This window comes from Schistocerca piceifrons, chromosome X (assembly GCF_021461385.2).
Source record: "Schistocerca piceifrons isolate TAMUIC-IGC-003096 chromosome X, iqSchPice1.1, whole genome shotgun sequence".
NCBI lineage: Eukaryota > Metazoa > Arthropoda > Insecta > Orthoptera > Acrididae > Schistocerca > Schistocerca piceifrons.
In genome coordinates, this window is record NC_060149.1 from 841156864 (window position 1) to 841178586 (window position 21723).

The 21723-nt window shown below is 43.0% G+C and overlaps 1 protein-coding gene and 1 pseudogene across 2 annotated transcripts in view; one reads left to right on the forward strand and one right to left on the reverse strand.

The window, feature by feature from the left end:
• The window catches only part of LOC124722124 (b(0,+)-type amino acid transporter 1), a 579051-nt gene that overhangs the window by 369428 nt on the left and 187900 nt on the right, over nt 1–21723 (forward strand). The gene's annotated exons all lie outside the window — the stretch shown is intronic.
• On the reverse strand, nt 10875–10992 carry LOC124723509 (annotated as a pseudogene).

Genomic DNA, 21723 nt, shown 5'->3' on the forward strand with positions numbered 1-21723 from the left:
GCCGGACGCGGGATTGAACCGTCGTCCTCCCGAATGCGAGTCCACTGTGCCACCTCGCTCGGTTTGAGAAGCTCTTTCTCTTGAATGAATCATACAATTTTTCTGAAATTTTAATCGTTTGTTTGTCTTCACTTGTATATCACTACTACTAATTTCCGTCCCATTCGGATAATTCCTTCGTGGTGAGTTTTTTTTCTTAGAGTATACTATAAGGTGAATTAGATGGTCTACGATTAGTTTTAATCATTTTGTGCGTGTAGGCCTGTGCTCTTCTTTTAAAGTGATACTCGTATTTCCATTCTAATAACTTTTTAGCAAGAATGGAAATAAAACGAGATAAATTTCTAAACGATCACAAGTTATGGACCCTGTTACTGCATTTAGAAAGTTGCACGGAAAGAAAAACGAGACTGTAGCGAAAGTAAAGACTGCCAGTCTTACTTGCGAGATGAAGGTGGAACTAACCATCTGTAGCATCGTAGAGATAACCGACTGTGGTTTTGTGGTAAAGAGCTAAGTGGAGGGTCTGATCAGGGGCTCAGACAATTCTGCGACCGTCTAAGTTGCAGATTCCTAGACTTGGTGCCATAGGGTGGTGCGTTCCCGGGTTCTGCTAAATACGTCAGGAGTCCACTACACGTAGGAAGCAGCTACATGAGTAATGCGGGCTGTATGGCGGTGACTGGGAGATTTTTTACTTTAGAGGGTCTCGAGGAAGTACAAAACGGGCTTCAGTTTCAAAAGGTGCAAGGCGAACACAGAAAGATGGCAGACACAGGAACAATCAACACTGTAACTGTTGTAACTGTGTTGGAAAAAAACCGGAGCTCCAAGCGCTAATAGAAAGCACTGAATCTCAAATCTTTATAGGTACAGAATGCTGGCTAAAGCTGAAAATAAGTATAGCCGAAATTTTTACAAAGGACCTTACCGTGTTCAGAAATGGCAGATTAAATACAGTGGTGGTGGAGTGTTTATTGCTGTCAGAAGTAGTTTACAGTACAGTGAAATCGAAGTAGATAGTTCCTGTGAGTTAGCATGGGTAGATGTTATACTTGACATCCACAATAAATTAATAACTTATTCCTTTTACTGAGCCCCCGACTCGTATGATACAATTGGTCCACAGTTCAAAGAAAACTTGAGTGTTACTTTAAATAGGTACGCCACTCATGCAGTTATAGTTGGTAGTGACTTCAATCTACCCTCGATATGTTGGAGAATATACATGTTTAAAGTCAGTGATAGGCATAACGTACTGAATGCCTTCTCAAAAAATTATTTTGAACAACTATCCCAGGTGCCCACTCGATGTGTAAATTGTTGCGAAAACATACTTGACCTCTTAGCGGTAAATAGTCCTGACCAAATACGGAGCATCATGACATACATGAATTAGTGACCACAATGTTGTTGTGGCTAGACTAAGTACAGTAACATCCAAAACCACTATAAATAAACGAAAAATACATTTACAAAAATACATGTAAAAATTCTCTTGACATCTTCCTAAGAGACAGTCTCCACTCCTTCCAATCCGACTATGAAAGAGTGGACTAGATGCGGTTTAAATTCAAAGAAATAGTATCGAGGGCAATTGGGAGATACACACTAAATACAAGATGAGATAAGAGATGTTACTGATCCCCCATTGTACACAAAATAGGTCAAAATACTATTCCAGAAGCAACGATAAAGCATGCCAAATTTAAAAGAACGCAAAATCCCCAAGATTGACGAAGTTTTACAGATTCTCGAAATTTAGCACTAACGTCAACGCGAGATGCATTTAATTCTTTCCACAACGAAACTCTGTCTAGAAATCTCGCAGAAAATCCAAACAGATTCTAGTCATGTGTAAGGTACAACAGTGACAAGACGCAATCAATACATTCACTGCCCTATAACAATGATTATGTTATTGATGACAGCGCCACTAAAGATGAGTTACTAAATACGGCTCTCCGACATTCCTTCACAAAAGAACACGAAGTAAATACTCCAGATTCGAATCAAGAAAAGGCAACATGAATGACTTGGAAGTAAATATCCTCGGAGTAGTGAAGCAACTTAAATCAGTTAATAAAAGCAAGTATTCCGGTCCAGATTGTATACCAATTAGATCCCTTTCAGAGTATGCCGATGCAACAGCTCGATACTTAACAATCATATGCACCAGCTCGCTCGTAGCAAGATCCGTACCCAAAGACTGGAAATCTGCACAAGTTGCCAAGTAAGGAAATAGGAGTAATCCGCTGAATTACAGACCCATATCACTAACGTCGATTTGCAGTAGGATATTGGAACACATAAGTGCTCGAACATTATGAATCACCTCGACGAAAACGATTTATTGACAAATAGCCAACACGGATTCAGATAATATCGTTCTTGTAAAAAACAATTAGCTTTTTATTTTCACGACCAAATGAGTGCTGTCGACAGCGGGCGTCAAATTGATTTCATACTTTTAGACTTCCAGAAGGCTTTTAACACCGCTCCTCATAAGCGATTTCCAATTAAATAGCGTGCCTATGGAGCATCGCGTCAGTTGTGTGACTGGATTCGTGATATCCGGTCAGGAGAGTCACAATGCGTAATAACCGACGGAAAGTCATCGAGTAAACCAGAAGTGATATCCGACGTTCTCCAAGGAAGTGATTCAGGTACCCCGTTGTTCCTGATCCACATAAACGATTTAGGAGACAGTCTGAGCAGTCCTCTTATATTGTTTTGCAGATGTGCTGTCATTTACCGTCTTGTAAAGTTATCAGATGATCAAAAGAAATTGCAAAATGATTTAGGCTAGATATCCATATGGTGCAAAAAGTGGCAGTTATCTCTAAACAGTGAAAAGTGTGGAGTCATCCACATGAGCACTAAAAAGAATCCGCTACATTTTAGTTACACGATAAATCACAGAAATCTAGACAGTAAACTCAACTAAATCCTTAGGGATTGCAATTACCAATAACTTCAATTGGAATGATCACATAGCTAATTTTGTGGAGAAAGCAAACCAAAGACTACGACTTATTGGTAGAACACTTAGAACATATGTCAAAGTCTGCTAAAGAGATGACGCTTGTCCGCCCTCTTCTGGAGTATTGCTGTGCGGTGTGGGATCCGCATTAGATAGGACTGACGGAGGACATCGAGAAAGTTCAGTGAAGGGCAGCTCATTTTGTATTATTGCGAAATAGGGGCGAGAGTGTCATGGACATGTTACAAGAATTTGGGTGGCAGTCATTAAAACAAAGGAATGTTTTGCTGCGACGCTACCTTCACATGAAATTTCAATCACCAACTTTCTTCTTAGAGCGTGAAATATTTTGTTGGCACTCACCTACATAAGGAGAAATGATCATGACAATAAAATAAGAGAAATCAGAGCTCGCACGGAAAGATTTAAGTACGCATTTTTCCCGCACGCTGTTAGAGAGTGAAAAGGTAGAGAAGTAGCTTAACGGTGGTTCGATGAACCCTCTGCCAGACACTTAATTATGAATTACAGATTAATCATGTAGATGTAGATATAGGTCGCGTCAGGAGAAATCAGTGCTTATGATACATTATAGGTACGGAAAAATTCCTTTATATTCCTCCTGTTGAGCAAAATAATTCCGTGAAAAAATAATTCATAGTAGCTGGATGCTTGAAAGGAAAAGAAATATGGATGAAATGCACCAGTGGTTTGGAATATAATTAGGAGGACCAGAACTTAAGGCTGTAAGATATCAACGTATCTGGGCTCTTTTGTATCGTAATTATGTAGATCACTGTTAATGTCTAATGACTACAGTGCGAGTCAGTTCTGTGCCGACCCAAGACGCTGTTTGTTAATGCCTCTACAGTATCCGTTTTCCCTTCTACAAAGCACTCGTAACAATACTAGGGCCATGGTTATTCGTACCAGCTGATGAGTAAATTCCCCTGGTATCATTAAAATCAGTCATGCTCGATTGATTTCTCTCCTCATAATGTTAAAGAACAGTAATGTACGTGCCGACTGAGAACACGCGTTTCTTAACCTGATTCTATCAATACCTGCGTCTCTCCCACGTTCCTGACATTGGGCAGGTCACATTGACCTAAATGCGTCGCTGCCAGATTCTTTTCAGCGTTTACAAATCAGGTCACCTTCTTCTAGACATTCGTTTATCTGTCGTCGTCGCTGCAGAAGAACGAGAAGGGTTTCATCAGAGGAAGAGAGCAGAAACATTGCATTAATACTACGTTCGAGTATTACAGGAACGTTTCTCCTACCCATCCAGAGAAATGTTTGGAGTAATACGAGGCCTGTTCAGAAAGTAAGCTCCGATTGATTGCCAAATTGAAACCACAGTGAACATCAGAAATGTTTTACTTCTAACAATTAGCTACACCTTTCAGCTACTTCTCTACGTAGTCGCCGTTCTGACTTAGACTTTTGTCATAGCGTTGTACCAACTTTTCAATAGCCTCATCATAGAAGGCAGCCGCCAATGCTTTCCGCCAATTCTCCACGCTGGCCTACACCTCGTTGTCTGTGTCAAAATGTTGTCTTCAAAGACAGCGGTTCATGTGACCAGAGATGAAACTCAGGGGGAGACAATTGCGGACTGTATTGTGGGTAATCTAACATTTCCATTTGAAAACGATGCAGGAGCATCTTCATTGCCCCTGCAGAATGCGGCTGAGAATTGTCTTGAAGAAGAAACAGCACGACAGTTATGTAATGTTAGCTGCATAGCTTCAGGCGAAATTTCTCACCAGGCCCTCGTACTTGGCGGCAGACACTATTTTCTAGACATCTTTACGCACTCACTGCGAGCTCAGAAATGAGAAGAGCGACGTGATGCTAACTGGGGTTATACTAGAGACACTACCCAACACATCTGTGCAAAGCTTTATCGGATTTTCATAGTCGTTTCCATTTCGAGACCGATCGGAGCTTACTTTCTGAACGCCCCTCGTACCTTACAGCGACGTCCTCTAAAAATGAAGGAAAATGGTACAGTGACAGTGACGCAGAACAAATATTTTTGAGGAAACGTATTTAAATTCACGTGTGGCCATCTTGATTTAGCTTTCATAGTTTCCCTGAATCATTCCAGATGAGCGCCGGGATAGTTCCTGAAACAGTCCAAAGCAGCTTCTTTTTCCACTACCATCTCAAAAAGAGCTTGTATTCCGTCTCTAAAGATCTGCACATCCACGAGATTTAAATTATAATCGTCCTGCCTGCCCTCCCTCCAATTATTAAACGATGAGTATATCACAGGCACAATAAGTACTCTCAAGAAGCCCTCTTCGTTTTCTAAAATTGTTTAACAGAAGTGAAAGTTCACAAAAACGCACAAAAAATGTTTGATTAATAAAATCAGGTAAACTGATGTGCTAAAATGCAAAATTACTTTTTCTCTTATACTTTTGGCAAGTCATGAACTAATTATGTTAATTTGTCTTGGCGTAAATGACATAGTTTTATTACACGTATGAAAAAGTTCTCTGATGCCAGTTTAGTAGACACCATCGCGCATAAGGTGATGATGATGGCTCTGAGCACTATGGGACTCAACTGCTGTGGTCATCAGTCCCCTAGAACTTAGAACTACTTAAACCTAACTAACCTAAGGACATCACACACATCCATGCCCGAGGCAGGATTCGAACCTGCGACCGTAGCAGTCGCACGGTTCCGGACTGCGCGCCTAGAACCGCGAGACCACCGCGGCCGGCTCGCGCATAAGGCTTATGTTTTTCGATTGCATCACTTCCCGTATCTCAGGACGATACATTCTGACTTCACCATCACCCTTGAGAGTTTGTCAGATCATGACGAAAACGCTTTGTATATTCGTCCATAGGAATATTTAAGTTTATCTTTCTCTTATGGCTCCACGGTACCGAAGCGTTAAAGTGAAATGAATACAAAAACTGAACAGCATTCTTAGAAAATTGCTAGTATAATTTAATAAAAAGTCAACGAAAAGGAAGATTAACGTTTAGCGTCACGTCGATTACGCGGTCATTACAGATGGAGCACAAGCTGATATTGGACGAGAATAGGGAAATAAATAGTCCGTGCCATTTTTAATGATTTTTGTCCCAAAATTAGCTTCATACGCTTTAAGAATGGCTCGACCGGGACTTGAACCTCGATGAGCCCAATGCCTTGGAGATTCCTCTCTACGTACGGTACTCAAAGCAATTTGGGGAACACGTGCGTCAGTGTCCGGTGTGTTAAATCTATTTCGATACTGGCGGTATCTGTGGTCCTATTGCATAAGTTGAGATCTTCGCTTTCAATGTATACAAAAACTAAAGTCATTTGACATGTATCCGCCGCGTTATGCATTACGTACCAGGTGACACCTCAGAAAGAAGTGTAACCGGTACACAGACGGCAGTTCTCATTCTTCGACACTGTATTCAACCAAGCACATTTAATAGGACATTTCAATGTAGTGAAAGTTGCGAGGGCAGCCTGTTTGATCCAGGAAGGAAGGACTTTCCGTCGTGTTGCTGCAGATGCCAGCGTGTCTCATCTGTCATCCATAGGCTGTAGACACACTACAGGGACATAGCTCAGTATACTTGGCGAGTGCACAAGGTCGCCGACGCATTGCAATCCCACGTTACGACCGATATCTGGCCACCTCTGCGTTGCGGCGTCTTAAGCCTATCGTCAGATCACTGCCAGACCATCACGGAAGAGCCATTGCAGCCGCTGTCCGATCAGGCTGTAAGAAACAGGTTACAAAAAAGGACCTTACGACTCAGACGTTCTATTCCAGTGTCCAGCTTGACACGACATCTCGCCGTTCACCTTCAGTTCTGCCGATACCATGTCAACTGGCAACATCATGACTGATGTATGACTTCAGGTGATAACTGCACCCCAGAGCCAGTATGCGGGACATAACGACCCGTTACAACAGTTGTGGTGGCAGTTTGTCTCAAGAGATGATAAACCGGCTTTATGACACCGTTCCCCGCCGAATCTGTTCATGCATCAAGGCCAGCAGGGGTGCAACGTCATACTGTTAACTGGGTCCATACTGCCAAAGTTGTTTGTAGATTTGACACTGTTTTGTAGGCACTGAAATAGTATCACATACACTCTCAATATGTAAACTTTCATTTCGATTCCTCCGCACATTCTGGGTGTTCCACTTTTTATGTCATAGTGTTTACGAGGGGCAATTCAGAAAGTAAGAACACAAAAATTGGCAAAGATCGAAAAATGAATATGTTTTCATTAAACTTTTATATTTGTTAGATGAAGGATGGGAATGGCACCACTGCAGAGATTTTCTTTTCGACTCAGGAGTATAGTGACATACCCACACTTTGTTCTCAGTCACAATTGAATCGAGAAGGGATTCACCCTCAGTTTGAAAACGTTTAAGAAATTCTTGTATATATGCAGGCGAAGCGTTTAATGAAAATTTGTGCTAAGGCTTGGATTCGAACCCAGGTCTCCCGCTTACTAGGTACATGCGCTAACCACTATGCCACCATGGCACAGTAGCTTTGCATAACTGCACGGACTATCCTAGGTTGCCTCCCTCCTCGATCCAAATGCCCATTCATGCCTCAGGCCACTTTATATTCCCTCTAAACTCGAATAGCATTACAGAGGCTCTCCAACTGCGTTTGAATAGCACCTCAGCATCGATCGAATCAGGGGCTCCTGCCTGAAACCCATGCATTTCATTAAAGCACCAATTCCTGGGTTTCAGGCAGGATCTCCCATTTCGTTCGATGCTGAGGTACTATTCCAATGTCATTGGAGAGCCTCCACAAAGATATTCGAGTGTAGGGGGAATACCAAGTGGGCTTACTTGTGAATTGGAATTTGGATGGAGTGGGGGGGGGGGGGGGGGGGATGCTAGGATAGGCCGTGCAGTTATGCAGAGCCCCTTGTGCCAGTGTGATGTAGTGGTTAGCGCATCTGCCTAGTGAGAAAGAGACCCATTTTCGAACCCCAGCCTTGGTACAAATGTTCATTCGTGGCTTCTTTCTGCATATATCCATCATACATGTTTGAGAGAGGGAAAGTTCTCTGGAATCATATAGTTTCTAAATATAGGTTGACTCTTAAATAGAAGATAACAGCAACCAGCCGAATTTTACAATGCTATTTATTTACTGATTTAAAAAGCGCTGTTACCGGTTTCGAATATCACGTGTTAGTCTTCAGACGGTTAGTTCACGTTAACACGTCTTACTTCAGCTTTCACTTTCTGTTTTCCCAAGTGATGAAATTTCCTTGGGGTGGTGGTGCCCTACAACCAAAACAATTTGTGAGACGTCTTTTGGAATGTAATTATGCCTCATAACGATTTTAAATGTTGTAAACGAGTTATTAAAGTGAAGATGTTTGGGTTTCTTACACTGAAAAATCAACGCCATTACGTTCCAGTGCTGACTGCTTGTGATCATGCAGCTGCGAAGACTGTTTGATGCACTTTTTTTATGTATATGGGTACACACAATCTGAAGCAACACTCGCACATCGAGAAGTTTCACCACATGGAAGTATGTATGCTAAGATGGCGATATAGCAATCATAACAATGCCAAAGACGGAGCCGAGGTGCAGTGACTCCAGTCACAGCCTAAGACCCAAAAGAAAATTGTCTTATCAGGCCGACGATTAACTCTAGGAATAGCCCTTCATAGAGGTTACATAACAACCGTTTGCTCTACTTAATACCCATTATACTTTTGAAAACAAATTCTCCATGAAGAACACATGTTATTTAAACAAATAGCATTGTAAGAAGTGGCTGGTTGCTGTTATCTTCTATGTAAGAGTCACCCTATATTTTGTACACAGCCACGGGCTCAGAGTGTCAGTTTTCGACAAAATACCATATAGTTTCACTTGTTTAAGAAATTCTAGTGCAGCCGACACGCAATTTTGCGGCTTTCCGGAGTCAATAATTTTGGCAGCCACCGTCTCCGCTACATCTTGAATTAAAGTCCTTCTGACAAAATTTCATCCAGAAGATCTCGTAAAACGCGTGGAAAACTTTCTGTAGGGGAGCAAAGAATCACACTGCGATCATTTCGAGCTATTCCTTCTACCCGCTGCACAAGTTCTTCTGAAATGACAGACGGTCTCCCGCATCATGAGTGTCGGTACGGACTTTTAATCCACTTGGTAACATTCTGACAGTTCATCACTTTGGATCCGTAGGTTTCCACAAGTTGTCGACGGATACTGGCCGCCAATTCGTTACGCAAACTGAGGGACAGAATGTCTGAATGAGTCTTACACCTGCTGTAAGAAGAACAAACGGAGGGTGCACTGGGTGAGGTGTTTTGCTGCTGCAACGAAATTTCGTACTGTCTGAGGCGCTCGATCACATCGTTCGACCATTATGAACGCTTCTACACGTCACGGATGCCAACTTTGAAGAAAAATTCCTATGTCTTTACGCAGCCCTTGTATTATTATTTTCTGGATATACGTACACTATGTGATCCGAAGTATCCGAACACCTGGCTGAAACTGACTCACAAGTACGTGGCGCCCTCCATCGGTAATGCAGGTATTCAGTATAGTGTTGGCCCACCCTTAGCCTTGATGACAGCTTCCACTCTCGCAGGCATACGTTCAATCAGGTGCCGGAAGGTTTCTTGGGAAATGGCAGCTCATTCTTCACGGAGTGCTGCACTGAGGGGAGGGATCGATGTCGGCCGGTGAGGCCTGGCACGAAGTCGGCGTTCCAAAACATCGCAAAGGTGTTCTATAGGATTCAGGTCAGGACTCTGTGCAGGCCAGTTCATTACAGGGACGTTATTGTCGTGTAACCACTCCGCCACAGGCCGTTCGTTATGAACAGGTGCTCTATCGTGTTGAAAGATGCAGTCGCCATCCCCGAATTGCTCTTCAACAGTGGGAAGCAACAAGGTGCTTAAAACATCACTGTAGGTCTGTGCTGTGATAGTGTCACGCAAAACAACAATGGGTGCAAAAACACGACCACAACACAACACCACTGCCTCCGAATTTTACTGTTGGCACCACGCGCTGGCAGATGACGTTCACCGAGCATTCGCCATACCCACACCTTGCCATCGGATCGCCACATTGTGCACCATGATTCGTCACTCCACGCAACGTTTTTCCACTGTTCAGTTGTCCAATGTTTACGCTTCTTACACCACGCGAGGCGTCGTTTGCCATTTTCCGGCGTGATGTGTGGCTTATGAGCAGCCGCCGACCATGAACTCCAAGTTTTCTCACCTCCTGCCTAACTGTCATGGTACCTGCAGTGAATCCTGAAGCAGTTTTGAATTCCTGTGTGATGGTCTGTATAGATATCTGCCTCTTCAACTGTCGGCGGTCCTGTCAGTCAACAGACGAGGTCGGCCTGTACGCTTTTGTGCTGTACGTGTCCGTCCTCGTTTCCACTTCACTATCACATCGGAAATAGTGGACCTAGGGATGTTTAGTAGTGTGGAAATCACGCTTACATACGTGTGACACAAGTGACACCCAATCACCTAACCACGTTCGAAGTCCGTGAGTTACGCGGAGCGCCCCATTCTGCTCTCTCACGGTGTCTAATGACTACTGATGTCGTTGATATGGAGTACCTGGCAGCACAATGGTTCTAATATGAAAAACGTATGTTTTTGGGGGTGGTCGGATACTTTTGATCACATATGCTGAGAAAAAAAAGCACTCCGTCTTCAGGCCACGAGTGGCCTACCGGGACCATCCGAGCGCCGTGTCATCCTCGGTAGAGGATAGGAGGGGCGTGGGGTCAGCACACCGCTCTCCCAGTCGTAAGATGGTATTCTTGACCGAAGCCGCTACTATTCGGTAGAGTAGCTCCTCAATTGACATCACGAGGCCGAATGCGCCCCGAAAAATGGCAACAGCGCATGGCAGCCTGGATGGTCACCCATCCAAGTGCCGACCACGCCCGACAGCGCTTAACTTCGGTGATCTCACGGGAACCGGTGTATCCACTGCGGCAAGACCGTTGCCTTATGTGCTGAGAAAGTGAAGTAATTTCTCCGTACGACATTTGCAGAATATTTTAAGTATCTGAAAGCATGCTTCCAGTATCCCCCTTTGTCGTGTAGTTACCAGTTGTCTAACTTTTACCATCTCATGCAGCCTGTTCCGCTTCGTTATTCTGGGAAAAGCGGAAGAAAAGCTATCAGCAAATGCGTTACATTCCACAGCATATCCTTGTATCACACTTTCAACTCCTTCGCGGAAATATAGAACGGACGAAAGAGTCTGCAATTTCTACACCGAAGTTTACAGCGATATATGAGACTGAAACTGCCGCGAGTGGTAGGAGAATAAGCCAGGAGAGCTGGGATGGCGGCAACAGACGAGAAGACGCAAGATGGAAAACACGTGACCGCCGGGGGCAGGGAGCAGGGGGGCCGCCGGAATTGGAGCAATCTGCGCGCCACAGTCGCACTCGCGCCTTCCAATTGGAATTGCAGAGCTGCAGAAAATGTTCTGCTGAACGCGTCGAGCTACTGATGCCGGTTCTGCAAATCATATTCGTTGCATCTGTCCTTGTACAAAGTAGTTAAAATCTCTGTGTTGTGCCTGCTCAAAATAAGAATTAGCAGGGTATGCCTCCCTCCAGCAAGACAGTTTTTACCCATCATCTTTCGTCCCAGTTAAGAATCGTTCTCGGAATTTTCTCAGTAAACCACTCTTTAGCGGGCGACATCTGTCTTGTAACGTGTGCCAAAGAAGTGTGCCGGATGAGCATTCCGGCCGGCCGCGGTGGTCTCGCGCTTCTAGGCGCGCAGTCCGGAACCGCGCGACTGCTACGGTCGCAGGTTCGAATCCTGCCTCGGGCATGGATGTGTGTGATGTCCTTGGGTTAGTTAGGTTTAAGTAGTTCTAAGTTCTAGGGGACTGATGACCACAGCTGTTAAGTCCCATAATGCTCAGAGCCATTTGAACCATTTGAGCATTCCGTGACGATTTCGCGCCTGTGACGAAACGCTCTGCTCTTCCTTAGATCTATTGTATTTCATCTATCAATTCTCTCAGGTAAAAGTGACACGCTGACGAGCTATACTCAAGTATCAATCGAACGAAGGTTTCGTAGACTACCGTCCATGAGTGGACTACACTGTCTCAGATCCTTCCGATGAATCTCAGTGTGGCATCTGCCTTTGTGAGATCGTTTCGCTCCATACCCATACTGCCAAATATTTAATGGATGTCACTGCTTCCAGGGACTGTTCAGGAATCGTGTAATCATAAAATAGCAGGAATTTACTCCTAAACATGCACAATGCGTTACACTGATTAATATTGAGGATCAACTACCAATTCTTCCACCAAGCGTAGATCTTCCCACTTCCACTACAATTTTCTAGAGTTGTGACCTCTTTATATACAACAGCATCATTCACTAACAGCCTCATTGAACTTACGACCTTACCTGTTAGGTCGTTTGTACACAGATCAACCAGAACTCAACCAACAAACTATGAGAGATAGAAATATGAACCAAAGTAAGAAAAAAATTCTAGCAAATATGGACTGAAATGCATAGCTTAGGAATTATGAGCACTTGTTCATCTTCGTTACTGGAAGACACATCTCTTCTACTGAAACCTCGTTGCTTTACGTATTTGGAAAGGTGCTAGCGTGTAGCAAAACAACAAAAAAGTCCAGTAAACATGGGTTCTAAAATGAAAAGCTTAAGAGCCATGAGTACTTGTTCAACTTCGCTATTGTGAAGCGTATCCCTACTACTAAACAAGTGCTCATAGTCCTTAAGGTGTGCATTTAGAGCCCGTGTTTACCGGACATGTTTTTCTTGATTTAATCGATACTGTCACCTCCTAAAATGTAGAACGCGAATAGTTTGTTATAGAAGAGGCGTGTTTCACAGTATCAAAGGTGAACTCGAGCTCATGGATCTTAAGGCATACTGCACTTTTTTTCGTCTTTTAATTCATACTACCACCTCTGAAAGTTCATCGGTGGAGTTCTGGTTCATCCTGTACGAGTATATTGCATACGATAATTGTTCTGTAACACTACCTTGGCGTTCATCCTAAGTTCCTCCAGTGCTGTTCCATTTGATAAGAACTCCAAAAACCTAGTCTCATGTTCCCTATAATCGTATTTTGTTCATTAGGCGACAGTGCGTAACTGTATTTACCGCCCTCCGGAATTCAAGGAACACGGATCAACTTGGGCGCCGGTATTACCCTTTTCTGGGTTTCGTGGACGATCGTTAATTGCTGAATTTGTAGATTTCTACAGGAGAGTTTTGGCCTCCATGAAAGCCGTAATACGTGAGCATGATCTGTGGACAATACATTTATTATTTGTTTACGTAACACTTGTGTATGGTGTGCATTACCTTGAATAAAATTTCGGTTTCCTGTGAGTGCCTGTCCATCACAGCCATAGTTTTATATAAAAAAAAAGAAGCCATATGCTATTGGTAACATAAGAGGAACATCCTTATCGGAAATGAAACCGAAATATAAACTTCAGAAAACACATATTGAAGCTAGAGACATTGCCGTATGTCAGCTGCGAGATTTTATGTTGCTGTAGAGAAACTGCTAGGCTGACTGTTAGTTATTTTTCGGTGTAATACTGCAGCTATTGTGTTATTTTCAATGTATGTATGTCAGCAAATAATGTTTTTAGTTCGTGGATAAAACACTTTTACTTGGTGCACATTGATTAAATTTAATGTATTCGTGAGGACTGAACTTCAAATCCTCATCCGAAAAATGCGGTATAGATCTGCCGGAAATAACACCAGGAGAATGCTGGGATTGGTTTTGAAGCAAGGCAACGGCTGATTTCTTTCCCATTCTGGCAGAAAGGAGTTTGTGCTTAGTCCTTAATGACCTGAGAGTCGGGCCTCACTTTCGCTTACTCGATCGAGGAGAATACTACACTGGTTTTCAACTCCCTGTTTCTCTTGTCTGCAAATGATTTGATCGGATTTACACAATATTTTTACATATTACTTATTTGTGATGTAAGTTAGACGAAATTAAGTAATTAAAGTTTTCTGCGTTATCTTTAGAGAAAATTAAGCATAGGATCTGACACTATTTGTGTTCCTACTGCATCGGAAGGAAAACAAAGAAATGCTTGCTCATTCGTATATTGGTTGGCTTCGTACAAACCATATCTATACGATCGTGTGTGTCAATGTCAGTAGATTATCTCTATAATTGTGACATTCTTCTGTGTACGCAGTTATCTATTGAGTATATATAAACCGTCGCCTTTCTGTAGAATGAGAAGAGATCTTTGTAAAGCAATGTATTTCGTGCACTGGCCACTCAGCTTCGCTAGCTATCAACAAGGATCAGTGATGACACATCATCATACATTTTTTCCTCCTATTCCAGTTTTTAGAGTGTGTATTTCCGGACTGAACTTTTTTTTTCAGTTGGCTTCCCCAATATTTAAGACGCTGCCGGAATTTAGCTTTTTAAGGGTCCCGTACAGAAGGGCAATGTTCAAGATTCGGCCAGAGGGGAGGTGTGCAAGCGACGTCCTACGATTATGAATTCTTTCAATGAACCCCTATGCGGAGAAACCCTCACCACAACTACGTTCTAGTGATCACTCCACTTGAAATCGCCGGTTTGGATATCTCTAGGTATTTGAGGTTATGAAAGATTTTCAAGGATTGATTGCAGAAGGTGTAATCACATAATATCATATCTCGTGTCAGCCTAGGTAGTACGGGGGAATATACAAATACCTGTATCAATGGGGTGTACACCATACTGGGAAAATGACGAATAGAAGCCGTTCCATCTTGAAGCTAGCGTATCTTGGATAATACCACAGTCTCTAGCATGGTAGATATTGTCCTTGTTCCATAGTCCAATAGCAGGAGATTTTAAGGACTTAGAACGTCTAAAAAATTAAATAATATATATTTACGAATGAAGAGAGATGTTAATGTTTTGGCCGAGCGGTTCTAGGCACTACAGTCTGGAACCGCGCGACCGCTACGGTCGCAGGTTCGAATTCTGCCTCGGGCATGGATGTGTGTCATGCCCTTAGGTTAGTTAGGTTTAAGTAGTTCTACGTTCTAGGGGACTGATGACCTCAGAAATTAAGTCCCATAGTGCTCAGAGTCATTTGAACCACTTTTTGTTAATGTTTGTTCCACATAAAACAAACGAAATAGCAGTCAAGGAAGTGGAATAATTAAAAAATATGAAACATATTCCTTCCATATATAATATGTGAAATGGCCCTGGAGGAAGTGGAATAACTAAAAAATATGAAACATATTTTCATTTACAAGTTAATATCAAACTTTGCAAACATATAAATATACGGGGGGTGGAGAAAAGAATGGACACACCAGAAACACAACACAGTACTATGGTTAAACCCGTTTCCATTCAAACTAGCTTCCAGCCATCTCGGAGTGAATAAATACAGGCCCTGTGTGGTTTTAAAGGAAACATTACACTGTCTTTCCCGCAAAATAATGGAAATATCAGGTAACGATGATGGAGGTCAATAGCGATCAGGCATTCTTCTCTCCAAAGCAGGCCACAAAGGCTCAATAATATTGAGATCTGGTGACTGTAGTGGCCACGGGAGATGCGAGATTTCATCCTCGTGCTCACAAAACCAGTCCTGGACGTTGAGAGCTGTGTAAACAGGAGTCCTGTCGTCTTGGAACACAGCATCGCCATTAGGGAAGAAACGTTGTACCATGGAACTGACCTGATCAGCCAAAATGGTCAGTAACCTGACGTTGCAGGGTAACTGCGGGGCCCATGGAATACCTCAATATAGCTGCCCAAATCATCACCGAACCTCCGCCGGGTTTCATTCTTGGAACGTAAACTCGACCAGAAGTTGGAAACAGTGTGAAATAAGGCTCATCCGAGCAAATGACTTTCTTCCATTACTCCACAGTCCAGTTTTTTATAGCTTCGGCACCACGTTTTACTTTTGCGAGCATTCGCATTAATGATGAGTGCTTTTGTAATTCGATCTCGCCCTGAATGACCTACTTACGGAACACCCTTCGCCTTGGTTTTTCTTCCCCTCACCGTCTCTCACAATCACCCAACACACAATTTCGTCCGCGTTCTGAACTTAACACATGATCTTTTCTACTTTCCCTGTATGCGATTTAAATCTTCGATACAGTACCTCTTGAAACACCAAACACTTCTGTTCACTTGGTTACCGAAGCACCCACATTACGAGACCCAATAGTTCATTCACGTTGGAATTCAATTAGCTCCAATATAACTCAAAACTAAACAGAACACTGCTCTGACCACAACTGACACTTGCAACGTGTTTAGGAAATTGCACAGGCACCATTCGTGGTCAAATACAACAGCGCACTCTGCAGGATAGCACCTGCATTTATGTTCGAGCATGGATTGTCGTGGTGTTTCCATAAGGATCTTTTGGCTTCTATTAAATTGTACTTAATTACTAGCTTAACTTTTTATGGTTTCTGGTAAGTTACTGAAAATATGTGTTGTTGAATATTAGTGTAGATGATTCTTATTCCTAATATTGATTGTTTTGTGAACTGATCTGTTGCTTTGAGGAAGAGACAGGCCTACATTGTTTATGATGAACCCCATTAAGGAATAAATATACTGGGGTGGAGTAGTTAGTACCCCCAGTTCTTTGTAAAAGCCACAGCAGTATATTCTTGAATTCTCACCACAGATAATTTGTATTACACGTTCGTGAACTCGGAGAGCAAACACAGAAGTTTCTTCCGCAGCGGCGGAGAGTTGGTAAAATTTCGCGAGCGCCTACGACACTAGCGACCGCCCAGCGGCGCAGCCACTCTTAGACAATCAGTCTGAACTGGCCGACGTCCAAACTTTAGATAGAAGACGCTACCTCCAGTAGTTTCAAGAAGGAACTTTGCGAGTAGGAAACCCGGAGCTTTGTTGTGCGCTGAGGGACCCAAGTCCCCAGGCACAACACTGCGCTGGTCACACGAGGCGTGCAATTTTTACGTTCAATGTAGGACAATAGAACGCGAAGCAACCCAAAGAATGACAGAAAGAGAGGCAAAAACAGGTCAGTACGTCCGAGTAAATGATTCTGATAGTCGCCCTAGTCTTTTGCTGTCATAGATTCTCTCAACGTGCTTTTTGTACTGCAGGGAGGAGTATCAAATCTTGACTCTTTCTAGCGCGTCTCTTGGAGTGAGGGCTGGTGACGATGGTCCATCTGTCAGGTGGGGTCGTTGTGCACGATAGCGGGTATTTGAGAGAGATGGGCCAGCTATCGCCAACGCTATGTTTCCTTCCTTTCACTTCATACACGTCCATAAAAAATAAATACAATTAGCACTCGTCACAGTCATCCACACAGCACAGACACAGCCAAACCAACAAGTGTTTTCCGAGATGGGGGTCCCAGAACTGGACCTTCTGCCGACTCTACGTCATCAGTTGTTGGATGTCCGGAACTCGGATTGGTTCGCCCTTGACTCCCCCAACAGAGGACAATAAAGGAGATCGCGACCATATGGCAGTCTTCCCTTCGCGCTTCTCACAGGGAATTCACTGTCCTTTGTCAGCTGTGCATTGGCCACACTTGACTGATCCACAGTCACATTCTCCGACATGAGGACCCGCCTTACCGCCGATGTGGTGTCCACCTGACGGTGGCCAACATCCTACCAGACTGACCAAATTTGGCTACTTCGTGGCGATATCTTAAACTTTCTGACACGCTACCTCTGGTGTCAGCAGGCGACACTTAAGCGGCTGACCTGGATTTACATTTCACCCACGAAGGCGCTTTCTATTCCTCTCTGTGAGGTGGGGCACTTTGGCCTCCTTGACTGCGTGAGGGGTTGGCGGGACAACCCTCACCTGCTCTGATTCAGGGGTCCCACGGCGGCCCTTTCTCGGCAGTCTGGCTTGGCCCCAACCCTTCTCACCTTTTTATTCTCCTCTTCTTTTACGTTTGCCATTTTTAACGTTTTATCTTTCCTAAATTTTGACCGTCTTTTCTATGTTGCTCGTTTTCTTGGGGTAATGGACGGTGAGGTGGTGCTGGTGGGAAGCAGAGGGAGTGTCTCCTACCGCATACAGTACTCCAGCGACCTACAACTGCATTCTGGGTAAAACAGCTCGCCCACCTTACCCCTCTCACTCTCCTCGTAGTTCTCCTTCATATTATTTCTGTCTTATTGCACCTTGTTTACCATTGGGCTTCCCAGGATTTGCTTTTTGTGCTCTCCTTCTGAGAGTTATTCCTGGTTCAATACATCTAGGATGAAGGGATTGGTGGCCTCGCAGTTTGGTCCCTTTAACTACAACAACCAACCAACAAAGGTGTGTGTAGGGGTGGCGCTATGTCATGCTATATTTGAACCAATATACAATACGTTGTTCGTGTGCATGTGACAAATTAAAAGTGAAATAATAAGTAATGGTTGCTAAAGTCTGTATTACTCTCTTCCATGGAAAAAAATATGTAACAGAACAGCGAATGAAGACGACACCCTGGGCATACTCCAACATAAATATTTCCAAAACTTACCACTGCGTTTCCAGGACCACACTTTGCTTGGCCAAGCTGTGTGGACTTGAGCTTTATTGGCAGGAGGGTAGTGTGGAATCATCACTGCCTTACGAAAGCATCACTGCCTTACCGCACTGCCCCTTAAGCTCAGGATTTATTCGTTATATAATGAAATAAAAGACACTAATGTGAAAGATCAGGAGTCCTAGAAATGAAGAGGGATATGTTCTGTACTACACTGATGTTTACAGAATGTCGCAAATTTAGACTGTCAATGCTAGAGGCCTCTGCTTTCCAAACACATATTTTTGTACCTAAATCTGTCAGTTTGCCGACTAAAGAAATTTTCGACCCGACACTGCAGTTTGGTGGGCATCACGTTTATTCGACAACAGGTAAACAAAATACTTTAGATTGCAGCTAACATTTGCCACATGCCACAATCATGTTTTACCAATGTCATCTTACTATCAAAGATTTAGTAAGGTTAGCTTTTTGTAACCCGCCACGCAACGAAATTCAGCGTAGAGCCAGAGGGCTTGGCATCGCGGCAGTAAAATGATATAGGCTACCGCCGAACATTGTGTTCATAAGAACAATGTGATGATACTCACACCAAATGTTTATGTGATATTTCAGTGGTTAAAGTACTGTATCCTTCTTCCCGTGGTTTTCCTAAATCGTTTGAGGTGAGTGCTATGGGCGTTTCCTCTCCACTTCTTTCTCCCATTAAATTAATTAGTACATTTCTAATGCCCTCAAAATTGACCGATTGTTAAACTAGTTTTTCTTATTTTCTTTTCCCCCAAGGCATTTGATTTTCTTGCTCAAAAATAAAGCAGCAACAGGATCGAGCATTGGTTTGGCGATCACAATCCTTCATTTTCTAGGCATGGTTATGCAGGAGGTTGTTTGCTCTTTCCTTCCTGCGACCTGTCAACTGAAGTGGTGATACAGTTATGTTGTTGCGGCCTTCTGTCCAGAGACTGGTCCGATGCTGCTCTCCATGCGAGTGTGTCCTGTGCAAGTCTCCTCATCTTATCTCATACAACTCAGATATTTGCAGGGTTGTCAGTATGTGTAGTACTGCGATATATTGATTTCTTTACTTGTTTTACGGCACTTGATAATGAGATAACGTAGTCCCGAAACATATTGTGGTAAATATCACGCATTTGACAACTGGTGCGTAACATTCTCAGTACTAGTACGACTGGTATAGGTGTGCATTATTCTTTGTTAAATTCCGTTTATGTTGCGAATCTTAGGTAACTACTTCCGCCACGTCAATGTGCTGGTAACGTCACTAGAGATTTTATGTTTTCAGGACTATATCACTACTGTGACCCAGTCCTTAGTATGAACAGTAACATTAAGGCTCTTGTCTTTGAATGCTTAGGGAGAGTTCTCAGTCGAATGTGCTACCTGTAGCTGTTGCTGTGGTATTTTACAAACCCATGCTCTCCCATCGAGTCCTTTACCTGATTCCCCACTGCAAACAATCTGTTTACGTTATTCTATGGTCCAGTGACGAGATTCCGTACACTATATAAGCGGCATTTTAGATTTATCGATGATGTGTGTGTGTGTGTGTGTGTGTGTGTGTGTGTGTGTGTGTGTGGGTGGGTGGGTGGGTGGGTATTATAGAATACTGATCTACCATATAAATATTCTTTTCGCTAGGACTAGATCCTAATACACCGTAGAATTCCGTAGTGAGTGTAGTGATGAAATGATTTTTAGTTTCTCAGAATAGCTTTTGTCCGTACTTGACAGCTTCATGAGGTCAAAATCTGTGGTGGACCTTGTCACCTTTGGATTATGGATATCATGTCGCGTTTCCATGTCACTATGCCTTCGGAAACAGTTACTGTTGAGAGTACATTAAGGAGGGTTGAATCTGTTACCAATTTTCGCACAACAGTGGTAGATATTGATGAGCTCCTGAAAGTGATTGATTTTCCGCCACCGTTCCCCCTCTCTCTCTTACTGTCTCTCTCCCTCTCTCTCTCTATCACACACACACACACACACACACACACACACACACACACACAACACTGTCACTGCAGATATTTTTTATGTCGTACTTCACGCGGCCGAGGAAAGGACTTCATTCTACACATAACAAGTTATTTCATTTTAATTTTCTCTAATTAGTCTTGGGTACGCTACGTAACATATTGGATGAAGTATTAAAAGAGAAACTTTAACTAAAGTGAATGGCAAGGGAACAAAATAAAAATAGAAAACAGTCCAATTCCCTGTTTTTTATAAACAACTGGAATTATTATGCTTGTATGACAACCGCATCCGAAGAAAATCTAAAAAAAATTACAGCATAAACACGTTATACTTTCTCATAACGCCGAAAGTAGCAGGTGTATAACAAGATTTCCTTCTCAGAACGTTCTGCGGAGTATTTGTTTTGGTAGCCTAAACACCTCATCTGCATTTATCACCACAGTATTTCCGCTGAAAGTACTTTTTATGCTGCGTGGCGTAGAAACTGATTCCTGGAGTACTTTTCAGTCGTCCTTTAAACGCTTTCCCGCGTGGGAGGACGTTGACAAAGCACAACTCAGTAAAAATACGCGTGTCTACAACGTCTAAATGGCACCGTTTCGCTTAGAGACTGAGGGATGACGCAATCCCGCCGACCATGTTCGGGGGCTGCTCCTGTTTCTCAGCTTGCACAATCTGTTGTTTGTGGCGTCTTCTACGTCAATTCGTGGATTCCTACAAGTGCTAAAGAGAACATTAAGCGTTAAGTTTTAAAGGAGATTTTTATACGGTGTTCTTACGACAGTATTAAAACGCGAAACTTTCATAATCAGTTTTCTGCTTGCTTTGCTCATATACTTATTTCTACCTCGCATTTGTTGTATCGAATTTGCGACTTCACAACACAACTTGATATAACAAAACGTATTTCTTCGCCTTTGGTAAAGGCGCTAATCGCTACAAAGGAAATCTCTTCCGTGTAATTGCCATGTCCAATAATGACTTCTCTTGACAACTTTTCTCTGCGTAAAGATAGGGAAAAATTTATAATAGTGAACGATCTAGGGCATGTTACCTAATTTATTTTATACTTTGTGTCATCAGTATAATCTTCGTGTCAAGTCAGGACCTAACCACGGCTAATCCCTGCTTTCTTTCGCCTTTGCATTCTCATGTTAGTGCCCTCCCTAAGGTACTGATATCGAA